Source organism: Podarcis filfolensis, assembly GCF_964270895.1.
Source record: "Podarcis filfolensis genome assembly, chromosome: 8".
Taxonomy (NCBI): Eukaryota; Metazoa; Chordata; class Lepidosauria; order Squamata; family Lacertidae; genus Podarcis; species Podarcis filfolensis.
The window spans coordinates 42,856,824-42,883,705 of NC_139611.1; the positions used below are offsets into that span (position 1 = coordinate 42,856,824).

The 26,882-nt window shown below is 41.4% G+C and overlaps 1 protein-coding gene across 13 annotated transcripts in view; it reads right to left on the reverse strand.

The window, feature by feature from the left end:
• ZFHX3 (zinc finger homeobox 3) overlaps nucleotides 1–26,882 on the reverse strand; it is a 257,142-nt gene that overhangs the window by 177,302 nt on the left and 52,958 nt on the right. For 11 of the 13 annotated variants that reach the window (XM_083626176.1, XM_083626174.1, XM_083626177.1 and 8 more), the window contains one exon: nucleotides 8,755–9,077. The exons of 1 other annotated variant lie outside the window; for it this stretch is intronic. The gene's annotated coding sequence lies outside the window, so the exon portion shown is untranslated. Of the gene's footprint in view, nucleotides 1–8,754; nucleotides 9,094–26,882 lie in introns of all 13 variants that reach the window. One more of the 13 variants, XM_083626160.1, reaches the window with a different exon arrangement.

Sequence of the window (26,882 nt, forward strand, 5' to 3'; positions counted from 1 at the left end):
CTGTATCCTATCAGTATCCACCAATCCATTGCGAGTGCCTTCAGAGCTGTCTGTTAAGATAGTTCAAAAGCCTGCTTTTCCCAATAGGGGTTGGAGAGTGTGTGTACAAGTGCTTTCTGGGATAGCCTGGCATTGCTGTTCTAGTTTCTTCAAAGACAGTAAGAAATAAAATATTTTGTTGTTGTTTCTTTCTGCCCATTTGTTCAAGAGGCAAATATTGCTCTTCCAAGTTTCTGGCTAAAAAAAATCCTATGCTAGTGTGTCTCCCTACAGAAGGCAGAACCAGGAGCACCATCCCATCTTTTCTTTACCGCCAAATTGTAGATCTGTATTAATTTGTCTTGACATAGATTTCAGACATCAGAATCCTGAGTGCATTTCTTAATTAAAATATGAATAATGGCAATTGAAGGTGCCACAATGTGAAAGAGTCAACTAAGCTTCAGTCCACTGAGGGTAAATTAGAGGTACACATGACAGCTCTAAGGCAGATAGGGGGTTGGAGTGGAATGCACCTCTGTAAACTATTACTGGGCTAAGTTCAAGGTGTTGGTTTTGGTATATAAAGTCCTTTATAGCATGGGACCAGGATACCTGAAATATTATACCCTGTATATACCCAATCACTGTGCTCTGTGGGTGAGGACCTCCTGCAGACCCCAGGTTATGGGATGCCTTCCCCAGAGAGGTTTGCCTGGCACCAACACTCCATGATTTTTTAGTTGTAGGTGAAGAAGCCCTTCCTGTTGTCACAGGACTTTTAATGACAATCTATCAGGTGCTCTAATTTTTCCACCAAGCTCTCTTTTGCTGTGTTTGATGCCATGTTTAAATTGTTTTGGCTACTGTGTTTTGTTGGTTTTAGTTTTTGTTTGTTTGTTTGTTTAGCATCCTGCTTTGTAAATTTTCTTTATTAAATATTAAAAGTGTTATTTTATTGTAAATTCTATTTTGGTATTTTATTGTCTATGTAAACTACACATGAAATGAAAAGCACATATAATGGGTGTTCCATAAATAAATAAATATTTTTTTTTTTTAAAAAAATTATTTAAATCTCCTTACCATAGAAGCAGAAGTTAGTAATTGCCTCCAATTTTCTATGGACATTGCACTAACCTCCTTTGCATCACTAGACATCTGCATATTTATTATTTTAAAATTTTATTTAGGACATATACTGAATTTCTCATTCAAAAGCCAATGTGGGCATTTGTAGGTCCTATTCTCTTCAACAGACTGTTATGTTCAAATTAGACCGCAATCCTAATGTGGGAGTTATCAAGGTAGCTTAACGCCCTTATCTGAGCTTGAGCCATCAGCATAAGTGAGACTGGAGGAACAAATGATGTTTCCATCTGTTTCCTGGTTGTTTTTAATTGTGTCCAGTGGAAGGGGAAATGGTGGGTTGGTGGGAGTTTAGACATACTCTGAAGCATGTTTAAATCTCCCAATTTTAGGGTATGGTAGGGGAGTGGGAGAGTTTAGAATCCTCTAGATCTCAGCCACTTCTCAGAAATCCTCCCCTTTAAAAACTCTTATGACATCAAGTGGGCTAGAGCTTCAGAGGAGCCATCAGCACTGGAGAGGAAGGCTCTGACATCAAAGGGCCTCCCAAGAATCAGAACTGCACACTTTTCGTTATTAGGTGAATTTTATGCAGGTTTATGCAGTGGGGTCCTGCAATTCTGCAACCTGACTGTCCCTCAGTTGTTATATTCCTCATATACATTACAGGCAAGTTACATGAAGAGTGAGATCTTCACACTTTTCACTGCCTGAGCCTATGACAAGCACCTACTCTGAGCAGCTGCATGTGTTGCTGGTCCTCTAGGCTTGGGTCTTCTGCCCGTGGTTGACAGGAAAGGCTGGATGACTCTGCAGCCAGCATCAGGGTAGTGGTGAGACAACAATGACATCTTGTCTAACTGGACTTGCAGCGTAAGAGGGCCATCAGGTTTTCACACTAAGCATCAAGAGAGCAGCACTCACAGAAGCAAGCTACTAAGCTTCAGCCACACTTGTTTTCATTCTGCAAAATAGAATCTGTCTGCTTGGAGTGTTCATAATGGGATAGCAACACACAGGCATCAGGATCTGCTACATGGGATGTCTATTCCTCTTGTTTGAATGGTGATAAGAAAAAGTGCCCAGAGGGGGCAGGGAAAGCAAATGCTTTTGGCTCCCAGTCACACTGGAAAAAGGGGGATGGAATGGTAAAGGGAACCCTGGTGTAGCCCTTAAGTCTCTCAGTGGAGAGAGAGGAACAATCTACTTGAAACTCTGACTGAATCTTTCTGAACAGTGAGGTCTCCCAGCTGAGTCTGCATGAGTAAGCATCTGCCAGAATCACAGGATTGGCTGAGCTTTATGTGAAGGCTTTGCTGAAAGGCTTGTTAAGGAAGCACTGCTGACCAGGCCATCCAATTGCATCACGCTTCAGAAACGAAATGTGCTGCAGCTGGGGAGTCACACGTTGGTGGCTTCCGGCAACAGAGGGATAAAATAACCAACTCTTTCCCACCCTTGGGGCCTGTGCCTCAGAGAATCTCCTGCACTTCCACCCAGCAGCTAGAGCCAATCTAGCAAGGAAAATGAAAGCACTTTCTGCTGCAGGCTGTGTGAAGTGGGTTGGAGGGACAGGTCAGTTACACCAACTTTCCCCAAAATAAAAAATGCAATTATTTATTAATTTATGAATGGCCTTTGGCAAGTGTCAAGGTAATTTACAAACAAAAACAGCTAACTATAATTCCAATTTAAAAACAGCATAAAATGAACATCTAGGGCAGAGATTTTTTTTCATCCAGTGGATGTTAGTCTCATATTGCTTTTGTTATGTATCCTGTGGTGTGGAGTTTGAGCCTGGCAGTGTCTAAGATGCTGCAAGATTCTTCACATGCAAAGGTTCTGTGCTTTCCACTGAAATCCAAGGAAGCACAGGAAACACATTTGGTCTACTAGCACACTCTCTCCCATTAACCCGGTCCTCTGCTAGTTCACAATACTGGACTACCCGCTACAGCATGGACTACCCGCTACAGCAAGCCACCTCTCCATGATGTACCCAATAGCACTGGTGACTTAAGCTGCAGTCCTTTACTCACTTGAATAATGTAAATGCTGTTGAATTCAACAGGGCTTACTTCTAAGTAGAATTACACTATCAACCAGTGGGTTTTGAAAATACTGAGGTGACAGTAAAATGGCAAAATGAAGAAGTGGGTGCTTGCTGGGTCCTCTAGCATAAGGTGCATTAACAATTGTGGCTCTGGGGACCTGGAATCGTCCTGTTCTGAAGTTGTATTGAACAAACACCTTTATCTCAAAATGCTCTGAGTTTCAGGAAAAGTGCTTTTAGCAGCCCTCCAAGCTCCTGAGTTCCCTGGCTTGAAAGTATCTCCTCTTTTCCCTCAGCCTCCTCCTTGGGGAAAACTGCTAAGAGTGTTTAGTTACAAGTATGGACCTACCCAGCGACACACTTACTCCCTCCCTTCATCTTGCCTAGCAAAGAATTAAAATGCAAATCAGAATTAACGGGCCACATTTAAAAGAGAGGAGTCTTCATATCTGATTTTTTGTTTACTTGGGCTTTTAATTTTGATTGCGAATTGGAACCCCTACAAACTGGAGTTTTCTTGCTGGTGTATTCTGCAACACATCATCCAAGCAATAATAGTGTATTAGTGATGGATATATACTAGACCATCTGCACATAATTCTACTTTATTTGTAGAATTTGTAGAATGCTTCCCCAATGTTACTGTGTTATTGCCATCTGGAGGGGAACTCTTGCATTATAGTTCACACTATGTCCTTTTAAATATATTTATAGGAGGGGAGTTATTGGGTTTTTTGTTCTTGTTTTTATTATGTATTTTGTGTTCTCATTTTGTATTTTTATGTTGTGAACCACCTTGTGATCTTCAAATGCAGGGTGATATACAAATCTGATTAATTATAATAATAATAATAATAATAATAATAATAATAATAATAATATAGCACAACAAAAGCAGGTCATAAAACCCCTGGGACATTTGTGGTATGAAAAGGTACTGGATTTCAGTAGGAAGCCATAGGACATGCACCTATTCCAAACAAAGCAGTATGATCACCCTGAACCATTTGAAGGTGCAAACAGTATTGAAAGCCAGGCTGCATGTAACAGCCCCAATATTATTATGAATGCACAATTTAAAACATATGTATATCACCTCCTCCTTGCAGATTGCTCTTCTTGCTCCCCACGTCTGCACATACAAATTCCTGCTGACCAAGATCATTGTCCATAAGGCTTTCCTGCACTAAGTTATTAGTGTGGCTGCCCCTCAGTATTGACTATCTGCATGTGCAAAAGGATAAATCACTTCAGGTCTCAAAGGCTTCCTTTATCACACAAGCCATAAAGAAAATCCTATACCTCATCTCTTGCACACAGTGATGCACATCTTCTTTCAGCATGATACATCTGTTGTGGGCTTGTTGGATTTCTACAGTATTCAGATGGTAATACTTTGTACCTGAGGTGAAATGGGGCTCTTCTCCAGAACAAGAGCATTTTCACTGTTGATGTGACTGTTCCCTGCAGGCAGTGCAGGGGGACTTCTAGACCCCAGAGGAAGTGAGGGAAATCCTAGCAGGTCCAGAATATGGAAGGAACCACCTATGCAGGTACCTTAGTTTTTCAAAGGGTCATTTATCCTGGGAACCATGTGGCAAGGTTTAGAGATAGCACTGGAAGCTTTCCCTGGGCACTTGGGCCCACAGCCAAAACATGCAGCTTAAAGGAAATGTAAAAGACACAAGAACCTAAAACTGTTTATTTTAACTCTCAGAAAGGCAGGGAGATGCTGGTGCCTCTGGATACTGCTGGCAGCCTAAGAAGTCAGATTCTTGGGGGAAAGGTTATAGCAGCTCATTAGAGTGCCTAATAAAACTGTCTACAGATGTTCACTGCCCATTCTGATACTCTTTGAAAGAATAGGACCTGAGTAGGTCCCAGATAAACCTGAATAGCATTTCATCACTCATGCAGCATTCCTTAGAACTGCACTAACAGAATCACCATGATTACAGGGCCCAGCAAGCATCCTGCTATGTGCTGACTGAATGCCACCTGAAAATATTGGTAGAAAGATGGTGGAATGTTGGTGGTCATTAGTCATTACATCCAATATCAGTGGGGCTTGTGAGACCCATCTTGCACACACACTGCCAACATGAAGAGGTACATCTTGTCTTTGTGCTCCATACATCTACCCCAAAAGCAATATAGCTAGGACTACAACTTCCTATCACTGCTGAGATACCCACAAGGAAACATATAATGCAATCAATGTTAATCCTGAAGGCAATACATTGGTTGGTATGGAAGGAAGAGGCAGACAACACTAGAAAGGGTAGGAGGTTTCAAGAGGGACAAACAAGGTTATATGGTGAGAGATAATTCAACTGTTGTACACCCATTTATCTCCATCATTAAACTACAACCTAGGCTTATATGGGTGGGCTCTATATGAAACACAGCTGAGCCAGCTGAAAGCAAAAGGTGGCAGATCCCTAGAGGAAAACCAGCAGGAACTAGAGTGTATACAGTTTAAGACAAATCTGCCCTAAAAGGATAATGAGGGTGAAATTGTTTATGATGGCTCAAATGTGGAGAGGCACCCTATAGGTGTTTATAGGCTAATACAATAAGTTTCTGAGCCATGATGAGTGAGCTGGAGTGCTTGGTCTTAGAGGAGAGCAGAAATATAGTGAGCATAATGGAAGTCTGGTGGAAGGGAGAAAACCAGTGGGACATGGTTATCTTCAAATACAAATTCTATAGGAAGGACAGAAAGGGTGTGCTGAAGGTAGTGTTGCTCTTTATGTCAAAGAGGTCATATGAATTCAGCACACTAGAAATCCCAAAAGGGATGGACTCCTCCACAAAATCACTGTGGATGGTAATACCAGGCTTCAAAAGTAGTTTAGTACTGAGGATGTACTACTGTGCCCCCAATAAAAATGCCTAGGATTAACTTGAGGTGGAGCATGACACCAATGAGAAAGCCAAAAGAGGAAGTGCTGTAGTAATGGGTGGCTTCTATTATCTTCACATAGATTAGATGCATGACTGTTCGAGTAACTACAAAGAAGGAAAATTTCTAGATACCCCAAAATACTGTGTCCTAGAACAGTTGGTCATGGAACCAGCCAGCCAGACAGTGACTCTGGTCTTAATCCTAAGTGGCACCCAGGATTTGATGTGAGATGCAAGTGGTATTGAATTGGTTTGGAACACTGATTATAATACTATCAAATTCAACAAACAGTGGTACCTCTGGTTACAAACTTAATTCGTTCCGGAGGTCCATTCTTAACCTGAAACCGTTCTTAACCTGAGGTACAACTTTAGCTAATGGGGCCTCCCGCTGCCGCTGTGCCGCCGGCACACAATTTCTGGTCTCATCCTGAGGTAAAGTTCTTAACCCGAGGTACTGCTTCCAGGTTAGCGGAGTCTGTAATCCAAAGTGTTTATAACCCAAGGTGTTTGTAACCCGAGGTACCACTGTATGTTTAAGTGGAAAACTGCTGAGAAAATCCAACACCATCACATTTGACTTCAAAAGAGGTGCATCTGAAAAATGAGGTGACTGTTAGAAAGGAATTTGAAAGAGAAAGTCAAATGGATTAAGTATCTCCAAAATATCTGGAGGTTATTCTCAATAATAGAAGCTCAGCTAGAATGTATAATACATTCAGGAAAGGTAACACTAAGGCCAAGAGGATGCCAGTTTGGTTAATGAGCCAAATCAAGAAAGCTCTTAGAGATAAGATTGCTTCCTTCAGAAAATGGAAACCTTGTCCAAATGGGGAAACATACACACCCCTTTTCATCCAACTAGTTCTCACCAATCCCTGCCTAGTTGTTATGCTCTTCCAAAATCAAATCAGAGACAATAGGTATTTTCCCACTCACCAACCTGGCAATCATTAGTAGTAACACTACCTAAGTTATTGGGGATGGAAGACAGGCCAGAAGGGGAGACAAAGTGCAAGTATGGCCCCATCTCATCACCTGATGTCTCTGTCCACTACCATAGCACCCTCTGCTGATAACACCAAGTCATACAAGGTGATTAAAACATATCCCCAAGCTGGGTGAATGGTCATTAAATGGCAAGTGTGTTTCAATGTAAGCAAGTGTAAAATGATAGAAATTGGGGTAAGAAAAATCCTACTTTCATATATACTATTCAGGTCTTAACCGACAGTAACAACAAATCGTAATGTCGTGACGAATAGCTGAATGACATTGTATGCAGCAGCTATGAAACAGACAAATTCCACGTTGGGAATCATTAAGAAAGGAATAAAAATAAAACTGTCAATATCTACGGTGCAGCAACTCTTGAAATACTGTGTACAGTTCTGGACACTATGCCTCAATGATGTTGCAGAGCTGCAAACAGCAAGAAAATGATCAGTGGCTTGAAGCAATTCTTATTTGAGGAAAGGTTACAATATCTAAGGCTTTTTACTTTAGAAGAAAGGTAAGTAATAGGGGGCATAATGGATGTGTAAAATTAGGAATGGATTTCTTATAAGATTAGAACTCAGGGCCACCCAATGAAGCTGAGGATTCAAGATGCACAAAAGATAGGGCATCTTCACACACTGAGTATTGTGGGCCCAATTTTATGGAAATTCCAACAGAGGGTGGATGGGTCCCTTTCCTGTTGAGTATGTGACACCTAATGAAGACTTTTTGTTCCATTGGGTATTTTAACTGAATTCTGATTTTATCGCTTTAATTGATTTTTATTTTCACTGCATTGATTTATTTGTGTAAGCTTGGAGACTTATCATAATTAAGCTGTATATCAATTGTGAAAAATAAAATTATGTAATTTGTAATGACAAGATGTGGTGATGTTCACCAACACAGATGGCTTAAAAGCAGGGTTAGACAAATGCATGGAGAATTAAGCTATCAGTGGCTGTAAGTCATGATGGCTCTTTTACCTCCAGTATCAGAGCCAGTATGCCTCTAAACACCAGTTGCTGGGGACCACAAGTGGGGGCGGGGGTGGGAATGCTATTGTGTTCATGTCCTACTTGTGGATTTCCCATAGGGATTTGTCCTCATGGCTATATTGTTGCCTATGGGAAGTTCACAAGCAGGACATAAGCGCAATAGCATTCTCTCACTTGTGATCCCCAGCAACTGATATTCAGAGGCATACTTTGATATAGATAGCATATAGCCATCATGATTAGTAAAAAGACCTAGCACTATGGTCCCATCTTCATTTTAATGACTTGTTATCGACAAAGAGACAGAGTGGCAATCCTCCCTAACTGTGAAAATGACAGAGTTCATGTTTCAGTCTGTTCTACCCTAACACCTCTTCTGAAGATTTTTCATGAATTTAATTGTGGGAGGGGTGGATAAATGTGAAATGGTGGCTCACGGTATTATGAGAGTTACTGCTTTAGAAAATTTGATGATTTATTTACTTATGTATTAGTAATTGTATTTTACTGATTTGTTAGGTGTTGTTAAGGATTATGTTATTTTGTGGATTTCTCTCTCTACCTGTTGTAAACCATCTTTTGACTCATGGAAAGGGTGGTATAAATAACTAACAATATGTATGAAAATGTTATACCGTCCTTCTATTAAAATGACAATGGTGGTGGATGGGATACAATACATTAAAAACTCAGCAGGAAAAAATGAAAATTGCACCATGTGCTTCCTACCTGTTGGTGTCTCTTGCACTTCCTTTCTAGGCTCTTCTTTTCATGTGTCTTTGAGATGCAGATGGTAGTAAGGAGACCCAGAGTCACCAAGTGGGCATGAACAGTTTGATTCTGCAGATTAATTGACTCTTTGGTGAATTTCTGTATGAATTTTTTCAGACCAATCCCTTTACTGTTTCATAGCATCTTTTGGTTCTGGTAAAGTCTAATAAATCAAAGATGAAGAAATAATTTCTGCATCTGATTGTCCAGCTGATGGATGAAGCACAGAGTCTGCGATTGAACTCCTCTCCAGGTAGGTCCTTGGTAAGGACTCTTCCATCCTAAAATAAGAGAAGACTACATTGGCTCCTTGAGATGGGAACTAAACACAGCTCATAAGTTTTTTACAATCCAGCTCCCTACCTACAGTATATGTTTCAACCCACTGAGAATATAATATACTGCCATTCCATGACCCCTACTACCATATAACTTTATTTCTAATGTGTTTTAGATTATCCAGGGATGGATATATGTATAATACTTGAGACCAGTGCATTCCCTGTGAAAAAATATTTCTCTGAAAGGACATACAATGGGAGCCAGCTAGTGCAGGACCCAGGAAGAAGATATTGATGGGGTTTAACAGTATGCAGAATATGGAAAGAAGAGTCTAAAAGTCAATAGAGCATGTTTTGTGCTCCAGCACTGTAGGAAGGAAGCAGTTGTAGGCAAGAACCTCAGTAATCTGAAAGCATTGTACAATTTGCAAAATCTGAATTAAAGGACCAATGATTCAGAATTTTATTCCATTTTATGAAATACTGAATGAAAGGTAAGTTTTGGTGCCATAAGTGGTAAGTGTCTGATTCTTCCAGTTAGGATGCATGCAAAAAAATCCCTGCTAATGTTATTAGCAGAGCCACTCATCTCCTTACCAGGTTGTGGCCCAGATAAGCCACCCTTTTGCGCCTCCTGGAGCCCCTCAGCCTAGTTTATAGCCCTTCTGCTACTTCTTACTTGAGACATCCAATAACTGTCTCCTCTTATTAGCAGTTTTATCAATAAGGAATCAGCTATCGACAGGCTGCAACTTGAAAAATACAGCCCAACTGTCCCTGGAAGAGCATCTGAGGACTGCTCAGCTTTTAAGGTCTCATTGCATAAAAGCTGAAGTGAGTTCTTACCCTTCTAATCTTTGTCCCCTATTCTAGCACTGCAGGGATGGTCCACACTGGCTTGTGGGCATAGTTCAGGCTGGGTTAATTAAGCATATTGAGCCAATAACCTTCCATGTTAGGATAGTGATATTCATAATTTAATGTATTGCTGCTGAAACATTAGCCTGTCAACAAATGGCACCATGCCACAGAAGTCTTAGTGCTGACCACCTTTCAGTAAAATGAGTGTATTGTTAAAGCAGGCATAAATCATTTATGGTTATGGCTCTATTGTCAAACTGTACATGCAAATAAGCAGTAACTTGGGTAATTTATTTTGCCTTTTGGAGATTATTTTCATGATTTTATTATCCCATTTTATGATTCATAGGCACTGGCCAAATGCCATTTTGTGCCTTTTCAGTGCTTTGCTGCTATTCTGTTAGTCATCTTCAAAACAAGAGGGAATCTGGCATCAGCACTGTCACAGTCCCAGCAGCTTCCAGCACGGTTGGTGGAAATCCAAGCATCTTATTGTGGATACACCATTCCATTCAAAATACAGGAAAACAGTTGACAAGGCTTTATTGGAAAGGATGGTGAATGGAAGAAGTTTTAGATTGGAAACCTCTTTGGCTAGAGACCTGTCAAACCTGTCCTTTGTACAGCCCTATGTTTATGATATTTAAACACAAACAGCAACATAGATGGGGTGTTCTACAAGCTTTTAGCCCACCAGTTGATGAATGGGTTCATGTATAGACCAGGAATGAAACCTCAATTGGCTTTTGGAGCACTCTGGCAATTAGCTGCAAGATTGCTGATGTTTCTTCTTCTTCTTCTTCTTCTTTTAATTAATCCTGCTCTTCAGCCAAAAAAGGATCTGGAGCAGCTAATGGAACACATGAGGGAATGCACAGGATTCAGAATATGAAAACAAGCAACAGCAGCACTAAGCAGGCATCACAGCATCCAGGAAGGAGAACCTGCAGCTGATCATTTTCAGCAGAGGTTGAAGATTGTGGTAAATCTGTACATAGGGTAGAAGACTTGAAATGTTCTGTGTCCTGATGCTTACATACCATCTGAAGTCACCCTTGTAAGATGTTGTGGTACTTTGCTTGTCATTTATTTATTTTGTTTATTTAAACAATTTATATACCACTTAATCACAGTAATCTCAAGTGGTATACAGAAAACCAAATACAATAAGACTTAAATGAGTTAAAACAATAAAATCAGAATTTAATTTAAAATAGTCTTATTAAAATTTAATTTAAAAAGTATTCAGTAAACACTGGGAGTTCAACAAGAAGGGGCCCTGTGTGACCTCAACTGAAATGAAGTTTCATAAAATTAGGCCCACTATACTGAGTGGGCAGCTCCTTGTGGATACAATCTGTGCATCTGAGCCATGGGGGACCACCAACAGTGACTACCCCAAATGCTTCAGTAATCAAACAGGAATATGAAGAATCAAGCAATACCTGAGGTATCCTGGGTCCAAGCTGTTATGGGCCTTGTAAATAAGAACAATGAACCTGGCTGGGTAGCATACAGGCACCAGAGTTATGTGTTGGCAATAGTCTGTCCCAATCAACAGTCTAACTGCAGCATTTTGCATAAGCTAGAGCCTCCAGACCAGGTCCAAGGGTAGCCCCACATGGAGCACATAGCAATAACTGAATCCTGAGTGAATCATAGCAGTCAGACTATTCCTGTTCAAGAATGGTCATAGTTGGCATACCAGCCATAGCTAGTAAAAGGTGCTCCTAGTCACTGAGGCTACCTTGATCCTCCAGCAACATGGATGGATTCAGGATAATTCCCCAACTCTGAACATGTTCTTTCAGAGGGAGTGCAAACCTGTATAGAACAGGCAACTGGCCTATCTCCTAGACGTGGGGACCACCAATCCTCCATCCTTCTGTCTTCCCAAGGTTCAAGCTCAGCTTACTGGATCTCAACTCCACAACTGTGCCCAGACAATGGTTCAGATTTTGCACAGTATTTCTTGACTCAGATGTTATGGAGAAGTAGAGCTGTGTGTCATCTTTGTACTGATGTCACTTTGCATCCCAACTCCAAAAGAGTGTTGAACAAAAATTTGAAATAGATGATAGACAGATGATAGAAAGAAAGAACCGCATTGAGAACAAGATTGCATGCAGTGGTACACTGTAGTGCAAAGACCAGTAAACTAAAAAAGCTATCTTCTAATGCTACTCATTGGAAACACCGTGTAAGTAGAAGCAAAACAACAGTAGATAAATGCCCCTGATGCCTAACCCACAGAGCCAGTCCATAAGGATACCATGGGTAGCGGTATCAAAGTGGACAAGAGATTAGGCAGAAGCAGAGAGGCACTTCTCCTGTCCCACTCTCGATTCAGGTCATTTATCAGGGCAACCAAGACTGAGTCTGTCCCAAAACTGCACCTGAATCCAGACTGAAACAGATCTAGATAATTCATATCCTCCAGGAACTCCTGCAACTGCTCAGCCAGCATTCTTGTCACCACCTTCCCCAAAAAGGGGTATTTGCAACCAGGAAGTAGTAGTTATATACCATGGAATCTGGGATGAGCATCTTCAGGAGTGGACACACTACCACCAGTTTAAAGGCAGTAGGCATCACACTGTGTTGTAAAGCATGTGTTCACTATACCCTGGAAACATCCAGCCAACCTCACTCCCCAGAACTAGCTTTCACCAGCCAAGATGGGCAGGGGTCAAGAGAGCAAGAAGCCAGTTGCATCATTATAAGAGTCATGTCCACATTATCATAAACTGAAATTGATCCCTCAGAGCATAGGAAGGCACTGCATTGGACACATCAGCTGGAACACCAATGACAGTGGCATTGAAGGCACTATGGAGCTAAGTTACTTTATCCTCAAAGTGTAGTGCAAATTGATCACAGCATGCTGCTGAGTGCTCCAGAGACCCATCCACTACTTCTGGTACAACTAGCCTACAGAACACCTGAAACAACTCTGCTGGATGGTTCTCTGAGGATACAATGGAGGTAGAAAAGTAATTCTTCTTTACCACCTTTACTGCTGCTTGGTAGGCAGAGTTATGTGACCTAACAAGCATTCGGTCATCTTTGGACTGAGTTTTCCACCACCTGTGTACTTGGGAAAGGGTGGTGAAATAGGGTACATAACCTCATTGGAAATAAAAAGTTTGTCCTTATCTGGCACCATGAGCTTCTCTGTAGCATTCTCAGGGTATCTACTCACTTGGAAACCTCTCCAGCTTAGGAGGTACTAGACTGATGAAGTCGGAATGAACCAGTGGCGTAGCGTGGGGGGTGCAGGGGGGGCCCGGCTGCACCACGCACAACATCTGGGGGTTAGGGTTAGGGGCGCAAATCCACGGGTTAGGGGGCGCAAATTACTTGCCTTGCCCCGGGTGCTGACAACCCACGCTACGCCACTGGAATGAACTTCCATCTACTCACTAACGTGCATCTGATTAACTTATATAAACTATTAGATGCATGATCCTAACATATTTTCCATGAGCTGCTGATTCCATCAATATCAGTATAATAAATATCATTCACTTTAAATAGTTATTGTATTCTTGTGTTGGATAACTCATATATTGTAATAATCTCTTGTGTTATGCTGATTTTTAAAAAATGCTGCTTTGCAAACCTCTTGCAATAATTCCATGGCCCCTCAAGGCATCCACAGCTCACTGGCTGGAAACCACTGAACTAAAGAATACAGATATTAGTGGTTAATATTAGTGATTCCCCAAACCACTGCATAAAGTTCATATCCACTGCTGAGGAGGTTCAGGGTGACTATCCAATTTGAGGATCAGTGAGATCTAAGCACACAGCCATTCAGGATATGGTTCAGCATTATAATTACCTCATCACCTCTTCCCAAGCTATTGAATTAAGCCTAATCTTTCTGGGCAGGGCAGGACTGTTTCATTTTAACAATAAGAAGGGACAGTTATTCACTGCAAGTCGAAGAGAGAATGAAAGGAACAAGAAAAGCAAATTATATAAGCTCACTATTGTACTGTGAGTACAATAAATTTTAGAAATTAGGACTATTTCACACAGGCAAACATTGGTTTGTCACTTAGGCTAGAAACATAACAGGGAGCTGCAGCCAATCCTGATTAATGTACCTGTTATGGTACACATGCTTGTCACAGTAACTTTTTGTATCATTATGTGGTACACTTAAAGCATCTTAGATGCACACTTAAGAAATGTCACCTGTGTTGTAGCTCTTGCGCAAGTTGTCACATTGATCATCATGCGCTATAAAGATCAACATTCCCAAAATAAATTTTTGACCTATTGCTCAATAATGTATCTTATGCAATTCAAAATGTTTCTGGTGAACCTTGACTGAACATAGAAAAGGCTTAGAGCCAAAGCCAGGGTTGTTCACTTTAAAACTGCTCTCGTGGTCTGGAGAGTGTCTCAGGCAGCAGGTGCCAGGAGAGATCTCCGTGCCAAAGACTCTGGAGAGCCACTGCCACCCACAGGAGACAGTCCTGGGCTAGACAGATAACATCATATACTGCATTGGATTTCAAGGCAGAAGAAAGGTGGGGTAAAAATGAAAGAAAGGACTGTCTGGGAGGGACCACAGATCTCCTTTGCCAACTATGACTACATTTTGTGCTGCACAGCCAAAAGCAGGAGCAACCATTACTCTCTTAGCTACAGCTACAAGAGAGTTAAAGCTGAGGTTTCTAAATTGCTCTCTTGAGGTCTTATTACTTGTTGATTAGCTCCTTTTGGGGACTGCATCAAACCTTCTACAATAATAAACACTCCCTTCATTGGGAATTCTGTAACAACCTCAGCTGCCCTGCAGCCCTCTGTCCTCGCCTGGAAAAGGCAGCAACATATGTGAGAATTGCTTCCCCTTTTGGGTTGTGAGTTCTGGAAGTGGGTGGACATACTGATCTGTGGAATATTTAACAAGCTTATTGAGAGCAGATATACAAGTGTCAGGTTTGTATACTTTCATATTTAACTTCTCAATCCTAAAAGTCTAAGCAGAAACAAAAGTGGTCTGTGTACCTGTGGGAAAGCATTTAAGGTAGCTTGGTCCTTGGCTGCTGTCAAAAACAAGCTGCTCTTTGACAAACCAAGTTCCGCACTTGTGTGATGCTGGTCTTGAACAGCATCACCCCTCTGCTCTAGTTAATTAGTGTTAAAGTGCCAATTACAAGGACAAGAAGCAACTCTGGATAATACTGTGGATGTGGGTCAGAAAATATGAGCAGAACTGGTAGGAGGTCCTACCCTGAAGATTTCTAAGTAAAATTTGGCCTTCAGCTTGGCAAAAGCCAAAGCCATGCCATTGAAAACTAATTGTTTTGCCGAGATGACTTATGCCATTATTTGGATTACACTTACAATTCTAAAAGAAAGGGGAAGGAAATACAGAATCTCAAGCACAGGGGACATTGTTCTCCGTTTCTGATATCTGTGTTTCTCTCCAAAACAGGGCATGGGGCCTCCCTAAAATCCTCTGTAATGAATTAGCCTGAAGTTATCTCAAGTCATTGCCTCAAAAGAGCCAGCTACCTGTTGGAAGAGAGGTCTGATCGATGCGAACTAAAGCAGCCGTGCGTGAGCTGTTACACAGTGGTTAGTATTGATCAGAGCTAAAGGCTGCCGATAGGAATGTAGAGGGAACTGACAGGCGGAGAAGAGGAAAGGAGGAAACTGCCTTCGCTGGTGGCAGTCATACAGAGGAAAGCCGATAAAAAGTCAATTCCACTTAAGTTAATAGCTGCTAACTAAATATTTTGGGGGGCAGAGCCTTCCCTCTGTTCCGGAAGTGAGACATCAAGCAAGAGCTGGGCATCGACAGATGAGATCACAGAAAGAGTTGTGATGGCCAGTTGAGCAGAATGAGAAAGACGTAGGCTCCACACAATCTGCTGTTGCGTATATCAGAGGGAAGAAGCAGAAAGGTAGCAAACAGCATGGGACCATGGGCATCTGCAGGATTTTTTCTGGGATGGAAGGCACAAAGTAAAGATTCCAGAGTAATAAAATGCGCACAGACACACACACACACACAGAGCGAGAGAGCTGATCTACTTTTTCTTAAAGTTCTGGCGATTGAGCAATGGTGAGACCCAAACAGACCTGACCTCTGAGAAACAAGCATTCCAGTCTACCCCTCAGTTGTTTTTCATTTAGTAGACCCACTTTGCTTCTACAGATAGACCTGGAATCCAGATATATTTCCATCTATGACTAAAACACTTTATTATTTTGCTGCCTTTTTTTTTTTACTCTCTCCAGCCCCTACTGTTGCTACAAGTAAGTTCTCAGCTATGCCCCCTGCATTTCCCTAAAAAACTCAACACATATCTCAGGATCAGCAGTGGACTACACAGTTTTGGCATACACTATTCTACCTCCCTACAGCAAAATGGGGAGCAGGGGGTGGACTCACTGGGCTACTTTGCAGGGCTGGCATAACCTGTGCTCTCTCAGCCATCACTCCATGCCCTGCAATATGGATATAATAATAAAGGGAACTGCATTGGGACTGCATTGGAACTGGCTGGGTAATTTTTTTAATGTTCACAAACTCCTGGGAGGAGGGGGAGAATTATCTTTTTTATATGAATAATATTCAAATTAATAAAAATAAAAATGCCCATCTTTGCTGCTATGTTCTGTTTTGGGGTATCTTTTGCCCAATCACAGCTACATTAACATCCTTGATACCTGAATTGTTTTCTGTTGAGCAGCAAACATTTCTCTCCCAGAGAGGACTAGCAGAAAAAGGGGAAACTGCCTCCACAAATAAACCCAGGCATAGACAAACTCGGCCCTCCAGATCATCCCTGACCACTGGTCCTGTTAGCTAGGGATGATGGGAGTTGTAGTCCGCAAACATCTGGCGGGCCTTTTGCCTATGCCTGAATAAACCTATGCATGGAGTTCCCTCTTGCAGGCAAAGACACAGGAAAGGCTGGCAACATTAACCCTGCCATGTAGGAATCCCTTGCAGACAACAGCAGTGCCTGGAGACAAGTCATGTATCCACGGCAGTGACCAGAGGAGAAATGACTGCTGGGAGGAGCACAGAGAGAATAAATGCCATGGTGCATCTGTAACAGTGAAACTGGATCCCTTTATCTGCCCCAGCTGCAATAAACTATGTCTCTCCTGTACTTGTCGCTACAGCCACAATAAGTGCTGTAATTCTCCAACAATTTGACCTTACCCCCAAATGGTGCACTCTTCCATTGTCTCTCAAGACGGATGGATGCCAACAACAAAAACACTTGGGTTTGTCCCTTGAAATTCACAGTCAATGCAAGAGTGAGCATGAATGGAGAAAACAGCATTTGATTAAGATTAGGGAAGGGGTGATGAGGGTGAATTAGGAACGAAGTGGTAGCCCTTTTAAATTTTTTAAGGTGTGGTGCATCTGAGGTGTGGTTCAAGTGAGGAAGAAGCTCACTAAGCAGAGATGAAACTTGCATATCCCAGGGGCAGTGGAAGAAGCAAATGAGGCACTGTGGAAGGAGTATCATTTGGCCACAAAGAGTAGCACAGATATTGCTGCACAGTTCTAACATTTAACTTGCAAGCCTGTAAAAGTAAAATTTTGCTACAGAATATCAGGGATAAAACCAGGAATCAAATTGTGTTTTGTATAGAATGTATATAATTTACACATTATATACACATTTAAGCATTCATCATCACATTTTCTCCCCCTTCTCCCCCATTGGGAACTGATCTTCTTACATGCACTGGAAAATGAAAATGGACATATTCAGGTTTCTTCCCAATTAGTTAATTGCTGGGTTCTTCTGTAATCTGCACTTGCTGAAGTCTCTCTTCTGACTTGAGTAAAGTTAACTTTTCTTTCTCTCTCTCTCTCTCTTGCTCACACACAAACAAGATTTCTATTAAGTGGACAGTTTTACAGAATTAGGTGTTGAAACTGAACATAGGCATTGATGATGCAGACTTGGGAAACTTGGATCCTGATTCCAAAGACTAGGAATAGTGTGGGGATCTTTTACAGCCATATGCTTTCTCAGACTCTGGGTGGAAGATTCATGACTGTATCAGGCTCCTGGTTTTAAATCGTCTCAGTCACTCTTGGGTCTGCTACTACTGCTTCCTTAATGGGTCTTGCTGAACTCAATTGTATGCTTAACCAGTGTGACTGACAGAAATCCAATGCTGACCACTTCATTATGTGGTGACCTTGCCCCTCTTTCCTTCTGTCTTTCTAATTCCCCATCCTGGGCAGTGCCCCCTTCCTAATGAGAACTCATTCAAGGTCAAGACCTTCAAGCCTTCACTTTTGGGTGCAAAGTTCTACTGTATCCCAAGAGAAATTCTGCCACTGGAAATCAGCACTTTGAAGTGCAATCTTCCCCAGATCAGTTTGGTACAGTTTGGGTGGGATTCTATTTCACCAATTAATCGCTCATGATCCATCTGCACCCCAATAGGCATGTCTGCTACTGTTTCTCTGTAGAAAAAAACCTTCTTAGACAAATCTTTTTTAAAAAAGTAATACTGAAATAGATGCCATCCCTCTGTGGTAGATCAAAAGTGGTTCAACCAGTCTCACGGGAAGTGATTATCAATATAAATAACATAATAAAAATAGTAAAAGAAACACTAAATAAAAATTGTAAATCACTTGCAGCCTCTCAAATATTCCCAGGTCTTTCTGCACCTGTTTCTTAGAACACTTAAAAAAAACAAACGCTGGGAGGGAGCATAACTTACTAGCAGAGCAGTTATTTTACATGTAGAAGATGGTCCAGGATGTCACCAGTTAAAAAGATAGCAGGTGATGGGAAAGGCCTCTCTCTGCCTGAAATGACAACCCTGGAGAGCTGCTGCCAATCAGAATAGAAAATACTGGGATAGATGGACAAAGAGTCTCAGTGTGGCCGTAGAAGGCACACTGCCTTTTTCTGCATTTCCTCCAAGCAGTCTTAACAAAAGGCAGTTGCATACCACATAGTCAACAGTGCTCACTAATCACAAGAGAACATCTAGGGCAGGGTTCCCCAAACTTGGGTCTCCAGCTTTCTTGGGACTATAATTCCCACCATCCCTAGCTAGCAGGACCAATGGTCAGGGATGGTGAGAATTGTAGTCCAAAAACAGCTGGAGACCCAAATTTGGGAAATCCTGATTTAGGAGATGGGAGTAAGGGAAATTATTCCAGATCTCCACAAACGCAATAACAATTTTAATCCTAACCCAAAGCAATGGCATGAGTGCAAAGATGAAAAATGAGGAAACATTTGGTCAGATTTGTATTTCCAGTTTATCTGGTCAAAAGCACCTTGGTGTGTCTCCTTCATGTCCTTCTTCCTTATTTTGATTTTTCCTTTTTAGGGTGGTGTGGTGGTTGTTTTGAAGTTACTATTTGTTTCCAACATCTCCTCCAAGGAGCTCAAGCATACATGGTTTCCCCCCTTCACAACCACCCTGTGAGATAAGTAAAACTGAGAGACAATGACTGGACCAAGGTCACCTGCTGAGTTTCATGGTTTAATGTGGATTTGAACCCTGGTGTCCAAGATCTTAGTCCAAAACTAACAACTATTTTTTTAAAATGTAATTAAAATATTAAATAAAAAAATACTGTAATACCTAAACAAATAATCAGAGCCATAGATATTGGGGGGTAGCCAGGTTTTTGCCCCGGGTGAAGCTTCCAGAAGGGTGCCATTGAGGCTCCCAGCCTGTGTGTGTACACAAATACATACATGGGGTGTGTGTGTACAAAACTGGGTCTTTGACCCAGGTGAAATAATCATTTGCCCCTGAAAATAATCAACAGGTTACTCCTGAGGCTAAGGGTCCAAATAGTCTCTTCAAAGAAATATGATGTCCACACTCCCTGTCCGTTTAACCACAGGAGTTGCACAACCCTCCTTTTCTCAAGTAGCAGAAGTGCTGACTATCTGAAACTATCCACAAAGAGAGAAAGGAATAGAGAGACACACACATACCTATGTGCTCACGCACACAAAAAGCAAACATGATCTGTGATCAATATCTTTACAAGTCTGAAGGAATCCTAGCTCCCAAAGGGTTAATCCAGAGAAGCAAAGCCATCAGACTGTTTAGTGAGCTAATGCTTTTATTGATGGGAAATGCCTTTCTGGCTCCAGGAGAGAAAGCTCCATACAGGTTGCAAGGATACAGCCTGGGAAAGGGGGAAATCACAGAGACCTGGCACCAAAGGATCTGCGTGCAAGGCTTTTTCACCACCACTTTCAAGTGCAGGCACTCAAAGTAACCAAGCCACCCAAGAGCTACTCCAGTCATGAGATCATCCACATTAAACAGCTTCAGGGTAAGGCACCCTAGTCATTGCCTCAAATGCCAAGCAAATCTTAGCCTGAAAATCCCATATAAAGAAGGTCCTGCTCAGATGGCTTAATCTCCTGTTCGTGTTTTTTTTACAAAATGTACAGAGCATTCCTTTTTAAAACTATCCAGTGCCTGCTGGTTGTGATATCTGGCCTTAAAAATGTTACCAGTTTGCTTCAAATGATTGGCATCTATCTAGTAGGCTATCTGTGGTCACTGCCAGGGTCAGGGATCAAGGTGTAGTAGTCTGCTAATAAAGTGTAAGCTAATGTTGTTGTCAAATTGCTGGAGTAAACAGACAGTGCCCACTTCCCACTGATGAACTTCCTCTGGGGTTGGGGATATTGGCTTTATTGGAAAACTGCCAGTTGCAGAAGTGATGGAAGTGGCTGGTAGCAGAAAAAGACATCTTGATTTTGTAAAAGGATGAGTTCTGTAGTTGATAACCATCTGAAAAGCAGTTCATTGACTGACTGTACAATGACATTTATTAACGATCTCAGGGCATGACCAGGTGTGGGTTTGGTCAGTGCCTGGAAGACAGCCTGTCTAAGAACCCCTTATACGATACTTTTAGTTCCCTTCTATTAGGAAGCTGGGATATAAATCCAACAAATAAACATAAATGAATAAATGGTTGGTTACTCCTCATATAAAGAATCTCAAGATCTGCATCACCACTATTCCCACTTGGCTGACTAGCTAGCTATTTTATTACTTTACTGCATTTTTATTCTATCTTTCTTCCAAGGTGCTTCCCTCTGTCCAAGGTATCCTGAACCCAATAAATAGTCATATTGTTGACAACATCCTCACAGTTACTTCCAACTCTACAATTCTATAAAAAACTGAGGTGTATGGCCATATGCATTGATGGCTTTACCTGTTGCTGTCCAGAGAACTTTTGAACTTATGTATGGTCTGACAGCATGCATTCTATTGGGTGGAGGGTGGATTGTTTAAGACAATCTGCTACCCACTGGTAGCTATGGAACTACTGATGAATTCCGCAATCTTATTAATGTCAGAAGGATCCTGTCGGTAAAGGTAAAGATAAGATCCTGTCTACAATCCATAAGGCAGGGCATTTACATAGCTTTTAAGGGCAGAATTTCTGAAGGACACCTGGAAGACATGGCTTGGCTGGATATAACTTTAATTAATGTTCCAAAGTTGGGGAGCTTTCCGGATGAGATTTTTCCACAGAGCACATACTTAAATTATGGAATTTATTTCCAGAAGAAGTAATGATGGCCAGTAACCTGGATGACTTTAAAAGTGGATTAGACAAATTCACTGAGGATAAGGCTATCAACAGCTACTAGCCACGATAACTATGTTCTACCTCCACTGTCAGAGGCAGTATGCATCTGCATGCCAGCTGCTGAAAACCAGAGGAGGGGAGAGTGCTGCTGTGCCCAGGTCCTGCTTTTTTGCTTCCCACTGACACCTGGTTGGCCACCGTGAGAACAGAATGCTGGACTAGATGAATCGTTGGCATGATCCAGGAGGCTCTTCTTATGTATATCTTTAACATCCCAGAGTGACCAAGTGGATGAATAGTCCCTGCCTGTATTTAATCTTACCCCATGTTGTGGGATGAGTTTCAGCTGACACAATCTGATGACATGTACAAGGTGCAGTAATACACCCAGCATCATGTCCTGTGAATCCCTGCCCCACACTGCTGAAGAAATCAAGCCAGCAGGGTATGGTCAGTTGGATCCAGAATGTGATTAATGTGTGTTTGTGCAAGAGGGTGGTCCCTGCTGCCTTTCAAAAAGCAGCAGTATGGCCAGCCTAAAGCCCATCCTGGATCCATTGGTTTGTGATAGCTACTGCCCAGTCCCAAATACTCTGTTTTTGATTAACACAATTGAGAGGAGGGTGGTGGGGCAACTACAAACACCCTTGGATGATACTGATTGCGTACATCCATTCCATTCTAGTTCAGACCTAGTTTTGGGACTGAATCAGCCTTGGTTACCCTGATGGATTGCCTTCATTGAAAGAGAGTCAATGAGAATATTATTTTGCTTTTCCTCTTCTCTCTGGCTTTTGTTACTATTGACCGTGGTATCATTTTGGGCCAGCTATTAGGGAAACTGTTTTACAGTGGTTCTTTTTCTATCTCCAGGGTTGGCTCCATATTAAATAATTGGAGAAGTGTTTGTCAGTCCCAACAGTTATGCTATGCGGTTTTGCAGGGCACGGTTTTATCCCCAATGCTTTTTAACACTTATACAAAGCTGTTGGGAGCAATAATGAAGGTATTTGGAGCATTGTGTCATTAGTGTGCTGATGACACGCATCTCTTCAACTCTCTTTCTCCATATTGAAGCTAGTGTAGCTGTGCAGAAACTGGACTGGTGTCTAGATGCAGTGGTTGTCTGAAGCAGGCCAATAAAAGGAGCTTGAATCTACAGAAACTCTGTGGGTAAGCAGTTCCTGGGCCCAGGAAATATGTCAGCTGCTTGTTCTGGATGGGGTTGCACTCTCTCTAAAGGGGCAGGTACATAGCAGGGGGATGCTCTTTGATCTACCTCTATCACTGGAGGCCCGAGGAGTTTCAGCAGCTACAAGCACCTTCTTTCTGCTTTGGTTGCTGTGACAGCTACATCTGTTCCTGGATAAGGATAGCTGACCAACGATATTCCAGGCATTGGTAACCTGCAGATTGAATTACTGCAATGTGCTCTATGTGGGGCTTCTCTTAAGGTGGTCCAGAAGCTACAACTAGCGTAGTTATACAGAGATGCCCTACTGACAAAAAGGCACACTAACTGTAGATACGCTAGCAGGCTAAGTTTAAGGTCTTGCTATTGAGGTACAAAGCCCTAAACAACTTAGGACCAGATTACCTCTGAGGATTTGCTACCTTCTACAGCCCAGTCCAGTCACTTTGATCCTCAGCGGAGACACTCCTAGAAGTACAGTATGCTCCTGAATGTCCTCTTATGTCCACTGAGACCAAAGCTTTTAGAGTGGAAGCACCTTCCTTTTGGCATGCACTCCCAGTGAATATCAAGCAGGCATTTAGGCTCCTGCTTAAAACTCTTCTTTTTACCCAGACATTCCCCGAGGGGTATCTGCATTAGTACATTAAGTTATGTTGATGTACTAATCTGATCTATGAAGTATTCTATGTTAGTTTTGTTGATATAATTTTATTATTGTTTATTATTGTTGATTTTATGTTATTCATTGCCATCCTTTTTAAAAAATATAGTTGGTAGGGAATTTTTATACAAATAAATAATTTAAATAAACCACATGACAAATATGCCTGGTGTGGACAGTAAGGGCCAATGTCAATATAAAATGGTGATCTCTGTGCCAGTGTCTGCCAGAGAACTAAAAACCCAAAGGGTCTCCATGGAACCCAACAGTGTTGTAAAGGCAGAAAAGAATCTCATCAACAGATGAACATCATATGACACAAATGATCTATTTGAAGAGGAGCAGCTCCAGGAGCAGAATCAGATGCTTCCCTGTTCACCATCTAGAACAGGCTTCAGTTGGTATTTAGTTGCTTTTCAGAATTGTTCTAATACTCACTTAGTGCCAGCAGTTAACTGACAAAGATGTAGAAATGAAGCACCATCTTAAGTCTTGCTCACATTTTTCTTCTTGTGATTTGCATATTCAAGGTCTAGATGCCTGGCTGTCAGAGATGGTGACAGTTGTGGGGGCTTTCTAGCTTTATCAAGGGGGATTATTTCAACCCAAATTATTCTGCATTGTAAATGTTTAAATCTACATTAAACCCTGATTAATTCATGAAACAGCCTGATAGCGTATTTACTAGAAGGAAAAAAAAATCAAATTATTATGGCCAATTCCCAACCAAAGTAGCCTTTAAAATGCTGTATTCTGAGCTTTGGCTAACAAAAATGTTTTTTAAATTATGCTTCAGTTTGGAAAAGCTCTCTTTAATTTCATAGGCAATCTGAATCCTTCAGCACTTTTGCACAACACAACAGGAATTAATAAAGTAGATAAATCCTAAATAAATCTGGATTTGGGTTAACTATGTCTTGAGATTTAGAACACTGTAGGAAAATGAAAAGGGGCGGAGGCAGGTCTACCCCTAAAAGCTGCCTGTGCATGAAGAAGGGATGTGCTGAGGAGGAGGGTGGGGGTTGGGGATCCAGTTGAGCTGGGTAATCAAAGAGCTTATCATGGTAGTTCTGAGGAGATGTTCAAAGATCTTGTCTGGCCACAGGCTTGGTAAGGTCACATCAAATGCAGTTCTCAAAGAAGATTATAGGGGAGCTTGGTTTGTGTGTGTGACTGTCACAGGCAAATCTGGCTTCTTTCAAACCATTTTGGAAATGAAGGTCTGGCTCCAAACAATAAGCAAAAAACAGCTTTGCAAAAAGGCAACTCAGGTCTTTCTAGATCCCTGCAAGCAATCCACTCCTCAGAAAAAAAAACATTTGGGGAACACCCTTGGATTTGCTATATTGGATTCAGAGAAGATTGTTTAAGCAGAGTTCTGTGGTATGATGCTTTCCTGACTCCTCTTCCACCCCCACACTCCAGCATCTCCTACACTCCCTCTGAATGCAATAGGGTGCAGGAGCTGCAGCAGGCTTGGGAAATTGGACAAAGACAGTAAGACTGTTTTTCTATTCATGCAGGATACCTCTGGATCCAACCTTTTGATACTCTATGCCAGCCTTTCACCTTTCCTTTTTACATGAAGAGGAAGAAAATGGAAGTGACTAAAGAGATGAAGAGTATTCTCATTGTAGAGTGTACCACACACAACCATCTGTCATGGAGAGTTAGGCATCTATCTTCACATATTCATTCATTAAGAGAAAAATATTATAAGAGCATATAAAACATTTCAAGACTTTTTTCCAGAAAAGAACTCACCAGAACTCAGTTCTGGCACCTCTCAGGTGGGCGCCATTGCCATTCTAAGAGAATGAGGGAGATGTTCATGGTGAGTTCCATCACCTATTTTTCTAGAAAAATGGCACTGTTCAAGACTTTTTATGACACTTGGAAAATTAACCCTGCAAATAACTAGATCTATTTGTCTGGATTTTAGACTGCTGTAAATATTTTTGAAACTTACTCATCCCTCTCAGCTTCCTCTTGAAGAAATGGAGCAGATGTGCACTGCTTGAGTGCTGAGTCTTACAAATGACCAATAGAACTATTCTTCCTGAGACTGGAATGACCAGAATGACACAATGACCAGAGCAAGGACTAAGAAGTAAGAAGACAGGGCAAAAATGTACTCATCAATTTATGTTTTTTGGCACCAATGTCTAAAGTTTACACTGCAATCATATAATTCCCTCAACAGCAAGCCACACATAAGAAGAAAGTTGCCACCAACATAAATCAAAATTCAGCTGTGTCTGGAACATTCAGTTTTCAACATACAAGACAAACTCTGACCTGTGTCCAAGTTCAAGAAATAAGAACATTCCACAAGCCAGCTATTAAAACTATTTATCACATCAGGATAAAATGCACAGACAAGAAATTACAAGGTAACAATTTTTGATTATTGTTTTATGTGTCCCTATCCAAAAATGCATAAATGGTTCTTCCTCACACAAAGAAAAAACATTTACCTACAGTACATGTTACTTAGGCCAATTAGTGCAAAGCTCTGTAACCAGCCAAAACACAGCAGCAATGTTTATTTTCCTAAAAATGCATGGCAACCCCCCAAATTTTGAGAAAGCTTATTAGTCAGTCTGTGCTATGGGGCATTCCTGGCCCCTCCAGCCTTGTGAGCAGCATGAAGGACTGAATTTAAGAGTAAGAGAAACCAGGTGCATAAACCTAAGAGAATGTCACTAACATCAAAATAAATGAGTTTGTTCATTTTCAGTTTTAAGTGTGTGGTTTGCTTCTTTTTACTAACACCCCTGTTGTAGTACTATTATTGTTATAATTTTAAAAGAGTAACTTGATATCTGATGAGGCTGGGAAAGAAACAGGTTTTCCAAATACGAATGAGGAAAATGTGTTTGGTATCTCAGACTCAATACAGGGATTTGATGATGCAGCATCTCATTTTCCTTGCCCATTTTATTAGGCACAGCAGCAACACTGACTCTGTAGTACTTGCATTCACAAGAGCTCTGCATATCCAGTAGAGCTCCCATATAGCTTAGGACAGACGAAGGAATGTTCAGGGCAGTGGCAGAAGGCTATTCATAGTGGCACAGAGGATGGCCATAAACTTTCCCAAGCTAACTCCTAGCTCTCCCCATGGAATAGACTTCTCCATTCACCCAGTGACTTAGACAATCTTTCTTCCAGAATGGCCTGTTGAATGTTAATCTTTTCTGTCCATGTCTTCCATGTGATTAAACCATTTCCTAAACAAATCGTTACTATTTATTTTTTGTATCTTCTGTTCACCAATAAATATAGTTCAAAACCCAGTAGAATTTGGGAAATCATATTTTGTCTGTTTATGACAGATAGGACTGCAATGTTGATATCTAAATGCCATCCCAGAGTTTCTCATTGCTGCCAAGTTGGTGTGTGTTAGCCAAGAGCAATCACTGTCAGGGAAATCTTATATACACCCATTACCACAAGGGGAGAGGGGGATTACACCACAGCTATGCCTGT